The 10,267-nt window shown below is 44.6% G+C and overlaps 1 pseudogene; it reads right to left on the bottom strand.

Annotated features, from left to right (window-relative positions):
• Positions 1-1,746: 1,746 nt before the first annotated feature.
• LOC130473168 (zinc finger protein 883-like) lies at positions 1,747-9,558 on the bottom strand (annotated as a pseudogene).
• Between the last annotated feature and the right edge of the window lie 709 nt (positions 9,559-10,267).

Here is a 10,267-nt window from a genome sequence, read left to right on the forward strand (position 1 = left end):
CTGGGGAATCAGTAACCCTCACAGGGACATCCAAAAATAGTTGAGGATGCAGTGATTTAAGCATTTCAAGCTGCCTTTGAAGGGCATTAGTCACTAAGGCGTCAGCATAGTCTGCTGTTAAAAACTGCCTCCCCCTGCCCCGTTTCTAGGCATGGATTATGAGGAACTTTACCCTGTGTCGATCTATCCTGCCCAGTCAAGACTGTCTGTTGAGGAGGGGGGTTAGGACGTTCGCCGTCTGTTGAAGCGGTCTGGGCAAAAGCCGAGGTCACTTTTACCACCGGGGCCTCTTTTGCGCCTTTTTTCTCTGTGCGCAATCGTTTGGGCTCACTAGGCCCGGTCTCCAGCTTGTTCTCCTCTGCAAGACCGCAGCCGCGACTGTTAGAGGACTGCCGCTGAGGATCAGCTGAGGTGATTAGCTGGCTGCGGGAATCCTCCTCAGATGGGAAGCTATCCTTCCTAGTAGCCCTATTGGCCGCCATTTTAGTAGCCTCCTTGTTCCCTCACGGGACTTACAGGACTGACAAAAAACAAAGGAGGACGCCAAGGAACGAAGACTCTGACAGTCACACACACATGGCGCAAGGGAAAAACAGCTAGGAACTGACGACAAGTATCAAGAAACAGAATCCTAAATAGTACAAACTAGCGCTGAGCGACTAAGCAAGCATGCTCTCCCCGTCAAAGCAGGACGTAAAACTGAGAGTTAGGGGTGGTTTCTCGCCAGGAAGACAGGAAATTAGAATTAGTCCTGCCTTCCCGAGAGGGCAAAGGTCGCCACCCACAGCTTTCCAGATGCCCAGCCCTCAGAATGAGAATGGACTTTCCCATAATCATCATTGGTTCAATACATAAACTTTGAATTTGATTGCACGTTTTGAAGTAACTTCCCTCAGACTTCAGCAGGGTCAGAAATGACGACTGATATTCGAAGATAGGGAGGATTTCAAAGCACCTGGTGTGCCTGAGTCGATCAGGTGTTACAGCTGCTCAGAGGTGATTGTCCATTAACTGTAAATGGTCTCGAATTGCTTTGATGAAATTTCCTTTAAGCAGAGATATTTTTGTACACAGGCTATGGAGCTGGGGGGTATATAAAAGCCCTAGTGACATCCTGCCTGTGTGTTGGAAATAGGATCTTGATTTGGCAGGCAGATGAGCTCTCTGAAACAAATCCGAAAGATCTCCCCATTGTACTTTAGGCTTCCAAGGGGGCCCCCTTCAAAAGACTGAAGAAGTTGGGGGATCAAATTGGAGGATTCAAAAAGGTTTTTCCATTGTGTGGGTTCTTCAATAACCTTGACGATGGCCACTGTGTCTGAATCTTTTTCCAAACTCTGAGCATTTAAAGAGTTTCTAGCCTGTGTGGATTCTTTGGCTGGAGGGCCAGCGTGGTGTAGTGGTTAAGAACGGTGGTTTGGAGCAGTGGAGTCTGATCTGGAGAACCGGGTTTGATTCCCCACTCCTCCACATGACCGGCGGACGCTAATCTGGTGAACTGGATTTATTTCCCTACACCTACACATGAAGCAGCTGGTTGACCTCGGGCAAGTCATTCTCTCTCAGCTACACCTACCTCACAGGGTGACTATTGCAGGGAGGGAAAGGGAAGATGATTGTAAGCCGGTTTGAGTCTCCCTTAAGTAGCAGAGTAAGTTGGCAGTTAAAAACCAACTCTTCTTCTTCTCTTCTTCTATAAGATTGCCACTGCGACTGAATCTCTGAGCATTTCCACACACTGAGAATTCAAAGGGTTTCTTCTGTGTGGGTTCTTTGATGCTCTTTAAAATTGTCGCTGCGACTGCATCTCTCTCCATACTCTGAGCACTCAAAAGGTTTTTCCCATGTGGGTTCTTTGATGGCTTTGAAGATGGCTACTCTGACTGAATCTCTTTCCACACTCTGAGCATTCAAAAGGTTTCTCCCCTGAGTGGGTTTTTTGATGGCTTTGAAGATGGTAACTGCGACTAAATTTCTTTCCACACTCTGAGCATTCAAAAGGTTTCTCCCCTGTGTGGGTTCTTTGATGGTTTTGAAGATGGTAACTGCGACTAAATTTCTTTCCACACTCTGAACATTTATAAGGTTTCTCCCCTGTGTGGGCTCTTAGATGTTCTTGAAGATGGCTACTGTAACTGAATCTCTTTCCACACTCTGAGCATTCAAATGGTTTCTCCCCTGTGTGGGTTCTTTCATGCTGTTGAAGAGTGTAACTGCGACTAAATTTCTTTCCACACTCTGAGCATTCATAAGGTTTCTCCCCTGTGTGGGTTCTTTGATGCCCTTGAAGATGGCTACTGCAACTGAATCTCTTTCCACACTCTGAGCATTCAAATGGTTTCTTCCCTGTGTGGGTTCTTTGATGCTTTTCAAGATTGCCACTCTGACTGAATCTCTTTCCACACTCTGAACATTCAAAAGGTTTCTCCCCTGTGTGTGTTCTTTGATGGCTTTGAAGACTGCAACTGTGACTGAATCTCTTTCCACACTCTGAGCATTCAAAAGGTTTCTCCCCTGTGTGCGTTCTTTGATGCTGTTGAAGATTGCTACTCTGACTGAATCTCTTTCCACACTCTGAACATTCAAAAGGTTTCTCCCCTGTGTGTGTTCTTTTATGGCTTTGAAGACTGCAACTGTGACTGAATCTCTTTCCACACTCTGAGCATTCAAAAGGTTTCTCCCCTGTGTGGGTTCTTAAATGCTTTTGAAGAGCACCACTGACACTAAATGTCTTTCCACACTCTGAGCATTCAAAAGGTTTCTCCCCTGTGTGTGTTCTTTGATGGCTTTGAAGATTGCAACTCTGACTGAATCTCTTTCCACACTCTGAACATTCAAAAGGTTTCTCCCCTGTGTGTGTTCTTTGATGGCTTTGAAGACTGAAACTGTGACTGAATCTCTTTCCACACTCTGAACATTCAAAAGGTTTCTCCCCTGTGTGGGTTCTTTGATGGCTTTGAAGAATGAAACTGCGACTGAATCTCTTTCCACACTCTGAGCATTCAAAAGGTTTCTCCCCTGTGTGGGTTCTTTGATGTATTTGAAGATGGCTACGCTGACTGAGTTTATTTCCATCCTCTGAGTACTGAAAATGTTTCTCCCCTGCGTGTTGTCTTTTGTGCACAAGGAGCTTTGATCTGTATCTGAAGTTCTTTCCACACAAAGAGCATTTATGTGCCCCCATTATACTATGCTTCGGGAAAAGTGCATTTCCTTTTCTTCCACAAGAGAACATCATTCCACTTTCGGTGCAGATAAATGACTTCTCTCCTGAATGAATTATTTCATGTTCAAGACGGTCTGATTTCTGTGAGAAGCTCTTGCCACAGTCTGTGTAGCTATAAGGTTTCGCTCCTTTATGTGTTCTTTGATGCCTAAGGAGTTCTGCTCTATGAAGGAAGCTCTTGCCACACTCCAAGCATTGATGGATCTCCTTTCCACTGTGCATTTGCAAATGGATATCATATTGGATTGGATCTGAGAAGTTCATTCCACACTCCAAGCACTTATATGCTTCCTCCACCATGGGGCTTTGTTCACGGAAATCCCGTCTTTTGTCAGAAATGGGTTTATCTTTCTTCTCGACTATGTGACTTCCTTTCTGCCTCTTAGGTCTGCCTTGATTCCTGAAGTTTCGTTTCCAATCACTCTTCATTTCATCTGTTAAGAGCTGATGCAGTTCCTCATCACCCACCTTCCACTGATCACCCCCTGCTGTAATGAATAGAGAGATCCCATTAGCACCAACACAAGGAGGTCTGATCATCCACAAACAAAACATTTCAGTGGCTTTTTCCTGCTCTATATTGAAGGTACATTACTATGCCTTTTAAAGCGACATGAAAGCCTGTTGCATCAGAAAATCTTGGTTTGCAGTCTAATGATTTATACAGCTCCTCACCAGAGTGAATTCTTGGATGTGAGGTAATGGCTGATTTCCGACTGAAGGTAATTTAGCTTTCCATGCAATCATATGATTTCTCTCCTGAGGGAATTTTTCTCTTAGAAAGAATACTCAGGTTTCTAGAATCACAGAAGGGACCACCAGTGTCATCCAGTCCAGCCCCTGCACAATGCAGGAAATTCATAACTACCTTCCCCCCCCCACACACACACACACACACACACCGTGACCAGAGGTTGGCCAAGATGCCTTCCCTCTCATCATCTGCCTAAGGTTACAGAATCAGCATTGCTGACAGATGGCCATCTAACCTCTTCTTAAAAACCTCCAGGGAAGGAGAGTTTACCAGTTCCCGAGGAAGTCTGTTCCACTGAGGAACTGCTCTGTTAGAAAATTCTTCCTAATGTCTAGATGGAAACTCTTTTGATTTAATTTCAACCCTTTGGTCCTGGTCCGACCTTCTTGGGCAACAGAAAACAACTCGGCACCCTCCTCTATATGACAGTCCTTCAAGTACTTGAAGATGGTTATCATATCCCCTCTCAGTCTTCTCCTCTTCAGGCTAAACATACCCAGATCCTTCAACCTTTCCTCATAGGACTTGGTCTCCAGACCCCTCACCATCTTTGGAACTCCACAAGTCACTTCTCTCCAAGTGGATGAGGAACCGTGAACTAGCACTCTTTGGGTGCGATCTGTCAAACAGTTACAGATCCACCTAACAGTAATAGGATCTAAACCACATTTTCCCAATTTGTCAACTAGAATACTATGTGGAACCTTATCAAAAGCCTTCCTGAAATCTAGATAAACTATGTCTACAGCATTTCCCTGGTCCAGCAAGGTAGTTACTTTCTCAAAAAAAGAGATAAGATTTGTCTGGCATGACTTGTTCTTGAGAAACCCCTGCTGACTCTTAGTGATCAGTTACCCAGAGCTTCCTTTTTCCCATTCTTGAAGATGGGGACCACATTTGCCCGTCTCCAATCTTCTTGCACCTCACCTGTTTGCCAAGACTTTTCAAAAATGATGGAAAGAGGCTCAGAAATTACATCTGCAAGTTCTTTAAGTATCCTGGGATGCAATTCATCTGGCCCCGAGGACTTCATTTCATTTAAAGAAACCAGGAGTTTGTGCTCTACCCCAATGCCAATCCTTGGCTGCAAATCGCTTCCCTCATCACGGGTTCTGTTTAAGAAAAGGTTGAGGAGCTGGGTATGTTTAGCCTGAAGAGGAGAAGACTGAGAGGGGATATGATAACCATCTTCAAGTACTTGAAGGGCTGTCATGTACAGGAGGGTGCCAAGTTGTTTTCTGTTGCTCAAGAAGGTCGGACCAGAACCAACGGGTTGAAATTAAATCAAAAGAGTTTCCATCTAGACATTAGGAAGAATTTTCTAACAGTTAGAGCGGTTCCTCAGTGGAACAGGCTTCCTCGGGAGGTGGTAGGCTCTCCTTCCCTGGAGGTTTTTAAGAAGAGGTTAGATGGCCATCTGTCAGCAATGCTGATTCTGGGACCTTAGGCAGATGATGAGAGGGAGGGCAACTTGGCCATCTTCTGGTCACTAGGGGTATGGAGGGGGGAGATAGTTGAGAAATTCCTGCATTGTGCAGGGGGTTGGACTTGATGGCCCTGGTGGTCCCTTCCAACTCTATGATTCTATGACCTTTCTTCGTGGACTGTGATTACATTGAAGCCTCCCTCTTTGGATGGAATGGACATAGCTCGTTATGTTTGTGTGGTTTCCCTCCTGCCTGTGCAGTTAATCTCCATCTTTGACATTTTCTTTAGAGTCTTCATTCTGGGTATTTTCCTCTATATGTGCTGCTGGAATGAAGAAAGACGTCCAGTAAGCACCTTTGCAAGAAGCCAAGCAACCCATCAGGCACTGCTCATTAATGGGTCTGCATTTCCTTTATCAGACTTTCTTCCCCCCAAACAGGGCAGCTGGTCACACCTTATCACCAGCCAGGCCCCCCAGGTGAGCAGCCTTTATAGTCTTCTTAACCCTCTCCATGTGTACTTTTCTCCCTTACAGTGGCAAAAAATCATTCCCCCACAGTTCACATTTGAATTGTCATGCAACTCTTTTGAGTATCTGCTATTGATCTGTGCCTGTGACTAAATAGAAGAGACATAGAAGAGGCTTTTATACCCCGCTTTTCTCTACCCTAAACTCAAGGCAACTTACAAATCACATTCCTTTCCCCTCTCCACAACAGACACCTTGTGAGGTGGTAGGACAGAGTTCTGAGTGAATGTGACTGACCCACGTTCACCTAGCTGGCCTCATGTGGAGGAGTGGAGAATTGAACACTTTTCCCAGACTAGAGTCTGCTGGGTGGGGATGGAGGAGAGAGAAAGAGAGAGAGAAAGGGAACCAGTATAACGGGGAAAGCTGCATTCCACAAACAGTCAGAGGGGATGACAGTAATCCCATCTGGGGGACAAGAGTGTTGCAAACGTTGGAAACTGAAAAATTGGGATGGGGCCCCTTCCAGAGTCTTCCTGAGGGCCTCTCAGTCCCTCATTGGCCTCTGCCAGGACACCCTCTATGGCTTGGGAGATGGCCACATCACAGGCCGCTTTTGCCCCTGGGCCAGCCAGGCCGCTTGGGGCATTCTACCTGGGCAGGCTGAATATTGCTGCCACCCCACCACCTTGAGGCTCCCAAAAGGGATCAAAAACAGGGCGGGCTTCAACATATTGGTGTTCAAGATTTTGATTCACACATAAGCCTAATGGCACAATCCTAATGACAGCAATTTGCACCTTTGGCACCTTACCAAGAGAGACCACGCTCCCATAGTTCTCCATCATGACTTCCCTGTAGAGAGCTTTTTGGTCTGGATCTAGCATGGCCCACTCTGCCTCAGTGAAATGTACGGTCACCTCCTCAAAGGAAACTGGAGACTGAAAGAAAAAACAGATTCCCTTGTCAGAGATCATGGCAAGCAGAGATGGCACTTTGGAAGGTGACGTTCTGGGAGGGTAGCTTGCAATGTGTAAAAAGACTGGTGTTCTTAGCCTCCTGCCTGGGCCCCTTAAAAACAACTACAGGAGGGGGGGATCCGTGCTGTCCCCTGCTCATCTTGCTTACCTGGACTGGAGGTGCAACAGCTGTTTCCACACCTTCGCAAACAAAATGGATTAACACGGTCTCTTCAATGCCTGCGAGGGAGAGAAAAGTGGAAGAAAGGGTATTAGCCTCAACTTCCTCTTTTGTTTGATAGTTTGAATCGTGCTTCATGCACCCCTGTTCCCAGAGGTTTGACTTTTTGCTGTACGTACGCTAAAAAAAACTGTAACACTTTGTAGTAAGTTGTAGGAGAGGCGGAAGAGAACAAAAAGTACCCATCAACCTCGAGGGGCTCAAAATGCTGCTGCAACATTTCAGACTCCTGTGATACTTTAAACCTTTCCTGTGAATGCTGGAGCTCAAATACATGGCAGCATCTCTGCTGGATCAGAGTGAAAGGGTCTCTGCACCGTTAATAGAGAAGTCTTATAAGGAAGAGAGGCAACTTCTTGAAATAAAATTCTTTTTATTGCTATTTCAATATTTTAAAGGCGAGCTCCAGAGAATAAGACAGAATATAACATAGGCAGAGTCACAGCATACTATGGCATCCCTAGTCTGTCATTCTATTTCCTATAGCGGCATATCAGATGCCCCACTAAGCATGAGCACAAAACACATTCTCCCCCTATTAATGTCCCAAAGCAACTGGTTGGCAGAGCTTTACTGCGCAGAACATGCAGTCTCCATTTATTCACAAGACTCAAGAGCTCAGCCCAGATTTGTCTATCTTTCCTTCTGAGCCATGTTGAGTCCCTCTAATGCAAAAAAGGTGGGATATGAATATTGTAATCAATGTGAGGAACTTCCTCCATGAATTTGTCTAATCCCCTTTTAAAGGCATCGCTTTGAGTGCCAAAAGTTGGGTGGAGAAGCATTTCTTTTATTTTTTTCCTGACCAGAACTCTCTACCCATCAAATTCACTGGGTACCCCAATCCCATCCAGGCACAATGAGTCCTTGTGAAGACAGAAGAACCAGTTTGTTCTTTGCTACATCACTATTCTCCATTTTGTGTCTCTTAACATTCAGCACTCAGAAATTTTCCATAGGCCTAGCTCACTCTGTTCTCACAAACAACACCGGTAGCTTGTTACACTAATGAGCAGAACCATCAAGGTCACTAGCTCCTACCAACCTAATTAGTTGAACCAGCACATCTGTGGGAAGATGGGAGGGGTACGAAATCACTTTTCCCCCCAGTTCAGACTGGTTAGCGCCTTCCAGAGACTTCTCCCAAGAGTCCACCTTGATTGGGAGTCGTGTGTCATCTAACCTGAGTCCACTTTTCCATAAGTTTAGCTATGCCTTATGGTGGTCACTCTTTCTCTATGCTTCAATTTCAGCATGTCTATCACCTGAAATAACATCTTTATAGCTTTTAAGATCAGCAACTATGTTGTTATGGTTTTCAATATATTTAGTGTTAAAAGTATAGATTATTGACAAACTTCAGCATAGGTTTGAATGGATTCTTTGGATTTTTATGAATAAGACAATAAAGCTGGGATATGTGAATAGATGGAAAAGGATGCTTAGAGAGAGACGAAGAGAGAATATAACATAGTGTAGTCAGCAGAAATCAGAGGCTTGAGAACTGGGGCCAGACAGGCTTGTGGTTTGCTGATACGAAAGTACACAGAAAAAAATAGTCCAAAGTGACCTTTTAAAACTCTCTTACTCCTTTCCCTTCCAAAGGGAATAGAAAAGAGATTTCCTTACCTATGTGATTTAGTTTGGCCTTTAAAGTATATGGAAATGAATAATATGCAAATTTAATAATGACTTGTTTAGTCTTCGTGGTCAATAGCCTTTGAAGAATGATGTGTGAAGTGGAAATTTTATTTTGAGAATATCTTTTGATAGATGAATTTCATACGTCATACGTCCATCTGACATGGAGTCAAAGTTTAAAGATTAAGGTTTATCAAAATAAATTTTGTCTGATTAATGTATTTTATGTCTTTTGACGTGTGAGAATGTCTTTCATGTATGAGAACATTATAACTTTCCCAAAACAATATTTTACTGGTTTTACTAGTAAACAACCCATATATATATATGCATCCAACACTGTAAAAAGTGGAGATCCTTTGTACATTTTACTTTTTCATTTTTATACTGAAGTATCTACAATAAAAAGGAATTTTTAAATTCAAAGTTAGTATCATTGCTTGGGGTGGCAAGTTAAATTGCATAACGTATTTTCCAGTGAAATACAAAATCTAACAATTTAGCCACTTATCACAGCAAATGACCACTTCAATGTAACATTTAAGTATAATGTAGCTAGCTAGATTTATTGTTTTAAATGCCTTTTGCCTAATTGACTATGTAGCCTGTATTTTAATCTCTTTTTTGAACTTTTCTACTAATAAAGCTTTTTTGAGCTTTATGATTTTTTGAGGTTACTGACCTAACCCAGTGATTTCAGTTATCCGATGGGTATACTATTGGGGGTCAGTTGTCATAGTCCTTACCGCGTAAGAGGGCATCTTGGGTATGCTCCTGGGCCTGGGCCCGTTGCCCTTCCTCCAACGCAGCTCTTTCCATCTCACAGAATTCAGCTTCCATCTTCACGGATGGACCCCACCTCTGAAACAGCAGCAAAGGAGGGGGGTAAGAGAAGGAATGGAAGACCGCAAGAAATGGATCGTGCCCAACTCACAGCCTCCCCACCTTTCTAACAGCAGACCTGGCAGGGTTTTCCTTCAACCCTGGTGAATTATCTGGAGGGATTAAAAAATTTCCTAGAAGTGGCTGCTGAAGCATTTTCTTAAATCTCCCATTTGGATAATTAACATTTGAACAAATATCAGACAGGGAAGTTTTAGGAGAAGGTTGGATATCATTGTTTGAATTGGAATACATGGAAAGAAAACCCCTCACCTGTTCAGCCTGCCTCTTCTCCTCTGCCTGGCTCAGGAGGAAGCCTTCAGCCAGGGCCACCGCCTGGGAACTGGTCTCCGGCCCGCATCCTTGGACCCAGCGCTGCATTTCCTGGGGCAGGAGGCTTAGGAACTGCTCCAGGATCACCAGGTCCACGATCTGCTTCTTGGTGTGTCTCTCTGGCTTCAGCCAGTGATTGCAAAGTCCATGGAGCTGGCTGCAAACCTCTCGCGGCCCATCGGCCTCACAGCAGCGGAACTGCCGGAAGCGTCGGCAATGTACTTCTGAGTTCAGAGGCTCCTGATCCCAGATCTCTGGCACAGCTCTCTCCCAGAATTCAATGCCACTCCCAGCTTGGATGGGCTGGGGGCCTTTCCTTGATCTCTTGCCAGGT

This window comes from Euleptes europaea, chromosome 1 (assembly GCF_029931775.1).
Source record: "Euleptes europaea isolate rEulEur1 chromosome 1, rEulEur1.hap1, whole genome shotgun sequence".
NCBI lineage: Eukaryota > Metazoa > Chordata > Lepidosauria > Squamata > Sphaerodactylidae > Euleptes > Euleptes europaea.